This window comes from Arachis ipaensis, chromosome B01, assembly GCF_000816755.2.
Source record: "Arachis ipaensis cultivar K30076 chromosome B01, Araip1.1, whole genome shotgun sequence".
Taxonomy (NCBI): Eukaryota; Viridiplantae; Streptophyta; class Magnoliopsida; order Fabales; family Fabaceae; genus Arachis; species Arachis ipaensis.
The window spans coordinates 126,324,566-126,328,187 of record NC_029785.2 but is presented as its reverse complement, the minus strand read 5'-3'; positions in this window follow the sequence as shown (position 1 = coordinate 126,328,187).

Here is a 3,622-nt window from a genome sequence, read left to right as displayed (position 1 = left end):
AACTATTATCATTATTATCATATTTTTTTAATTATTATTGTCATAATTTCTACTTCTACTATCTATTTAATACATAATACTTATGTAATTCAGTCCATGAAGCACATAAATATTGTTTCCTTCAAAACTAGGCTTTCTACACAATGACACGTTACTAGAAAGCTATAGTATTCCCTCTAACAATAGCTAATAAGTAAACCTTCTCAGTGATAATACGTGGGCATGCTTAAAAGAGAACTCAACTGATGAACAATTCCAAAATTCACACGAATAGTGTTCCCTCAAAAAACAGTTCAGTAGCCATCATCTTTGGTGACGACACATCGCGATTAAACAACAGGTTCCCTCTATGAATATGAAGATGTGTGGCAACCGCATAGTCGACATCTGTCCAGGATGATATTAAAACAAATCTCACCAACTCCACATAAGCAGCCTCATGCAATCCTCTAAGAACAGTGTTCCCATCCAAACAGAAATTGGCATAAGGTGAGGGGGCTTCTGGCGGATAGAGCATCTCAGTGAACGAGGTTGCTACAGTCTTCTCTCCTAAAAAAGTTCTACCATGATGGCTTCCAGTGATCAAGGTTGCCACAGTATCTCCTGTAAGAAAATTGCTACCCTCATGGCTTCCTTGAGTTGAGGTCCTTTCAAATTTAAAATCTATATGCAAGCAAAAAACCTTCCCACACATGTTAAAAGACATGAGGTTAATAACGTGGATTGTCTCGCTCATCGTTGTGATGGAGAGAAGAAGAAATGTGTATAAATATTAGGACGTTACACCGTATAAAAAATATAGAAACACATTGTTATTTTTTCCAGATAAAGCTGGTGCTTGCAACTATATATGTTTCAAAAAATGGCTGAAAAGACAAATTTCATCAGAGATATCAATCCTACCAAACTTTCTTGGTCTTTGGTTGTGGGGGTTGCCCGATTGTATGAGTTTTTCAACCAGTGGAATGATAAGGAGGTCTTTAACTTGGAGTTGGTTCTGCAAGATGAGAAGGTATTTGGATAAGTAATTCTTTTATATTGCATCTTCTTTTAAAGTGTTTGGTAAATAACTTTTGTTCATTGTGTCTCAAAATGTGTTGCAAGGTGATAGAATACATGCAACCATTTGCAAGCCTGACTTGGAATTGTTCAAGCACAGGATAAAAGAGAATGTTGTTTATAGTATGCAGAATTTTATTGTTAAAATTAACAATGGCAAGGTTAGGACAATTCCATATATAAGTACAGGCTTAGCTTTTATACAAAGATTGAGGTGGTAGTTGTAACGACCCAATTTTTAGTACGCCTAGGACACACCGAAAACTGAATGCTACCAATTTGTCGTCCTATTTATTATCTATTATTTATTATATGAGCCTGATTCGTTGTTAAAAATGTAGTTAGTTTGCGAGGTACTTTTTTTTTTGAAAACGTTTGAAATAATAAACAGAATCATTTATAATCAATTCACAAATAATAATAGATAAAACAGTTATATACAACCACACATAAATACATCACAAGTAGTAGACAACATTCGGTGATTTAGCCTTTATTAGAGTATAGACTGTTAGTTAGAACACCCCTAGATATAGCTAGATAATAACTATATATATATATATATAACATCCCAGGTCCTGACCTGTTCAAGAGATTCCTTAGCTGGCACCTAGGCTAGCCTAGACTCTATACCCGCCTAGTCCCTCTAAACTACTAAAGCGAGAGAAAGTACGTTCTAGGTCTTCAAAACTCAAGTCAGGTGGAACGTCACCAAAAGGTAGAACATCATCTGCTACTCCTCTGCACGATCAGACATTGCCATAGGACGTCTCTCTGGTACCTCATCAAGTAGCCACACAACAGGAGTCTCGTACTCAGGATTTAGGTTAAAGTTCACGTACAAACGGGGTGCAGACATTGGCTGGTCTCACAGTATATACATATAAACAGAGAACGGGATTCACTCTAGACTTAGAAGACTACCTAGAGCGGAATCCTTTTCGCGAACGATCATCAGCGAACTACGAAGGGGTACTCATGCTTCCATCTGAAGGGGGAAGGGAGAGAGAAGGGGTAAGAACTGGGGAGTTCTTAGTATGGCTGGGGTTATTATTTAAGTTCATTAATTCTGTGTTGTTTATCTGATAAATAGCAGAATACAAAAAAAGCAGTAAATAGAAGATACAGATAAATAGAGAAGATAGAAAAAACAGATAACAGAACACAAACAGAAGAATACAAGAAAATAACACAAACACAAACACAGAGAATAGAATATAAACAAAGAAAGCACACATTCAAACAACAATCATAACAGAGGAAATGCGCAACCAAATATGATGCATGTCTAGCCCTAGTGCAGGTAATGAGCTCATTTGTCGGTTTCTACCCGCTCCCGACGTAACCCGAAGCAGCTGAAACGGGTATGATTTTCCAGTCAGCATAGGTACAGTTCTCACTAACCGACGTATGCGTCATATCCTCTGTAAGTAGACTATGCCTTACAGGTGACGACATTCCAGCCATGTATGAAATCATATACTTTGTAAGCAATCCTTGCGTTACAGGTGCGGCATTCTAGCCGTGTATGAATTAATATCCTCTGCAAGTGATCCCAAGTTATCAGTTGCAGGTATAGCTTTCAATAGCTGTGTAGCACTGGAAAACGTTCTGTGGTCGTACCACTATTTATCTGACTGCCTCAATGCAGCAGGTGAACAAACAAATAACTCTGGAGTTGCCTTAATGCAACAAATGTACACAAAACAAATATCTCTTTGTTGTATTACTCATCTCTTTTATCTATTTACTCTACTCTGATTTCTCTGCTTAACGTATGTATTTAAAGCTTATGTAAATTTCGGTATGAAAAGTTATCCTGTCCCAAGTATAGGTTCATTAAGTCTATACTGAAACAGTTTCACTAATATGTTCTTACCACTCCCTAAGTGTTTTATGAAGGTAATTATGAGATTCTGCACTTAAAGTTGTCTTTCTAAAGCTTACAGAAAACTGTCTTTTCCGCATTATTTTATTATTTTTATTAAAATATTATTTTTAATTAAATATTATTATTTAATATTTTATTATTATTTATTATTTTATAATTAATTTTCGAAAATTAACTTACCTTTTACTTTTAACCTTTAAAATTTACTTTTTACCACCCGTAACTTTTAATATTTCTACTTTAACTACCCTAACTTTCAGAAATTACAAAATAACCCCTCAAACACCAAAATATTTAATTCCTTGCCCTTTATAAGATCTAAAAGGTGTTCTTAAATGTTCTTCACCACACTCAAAGTATTCTTCATGTTCTTCGTAAATTCTTCAGATTCTTTCTCTGTTTTTACCCGTTTTTCAGTCTTTTCAGCAACCGATTTTTACCATAACTCAAAATAAAATTGCAGCCACTAAAGCCCCATCTTTCCCACATTATTTCAACACAAATTGAACTCCAATTTAAGGATTAGGGTTCATTTTTCCAGCAGCTCTCAAGAACAACATTCATAGCTTAAATATCATCAAATTTCATCAAAATTTCAACAAACTTTCACCAAGAATAACTCATATAAGCAATCAATTTCAATCATAACCAAACCATATCATAATCACACAT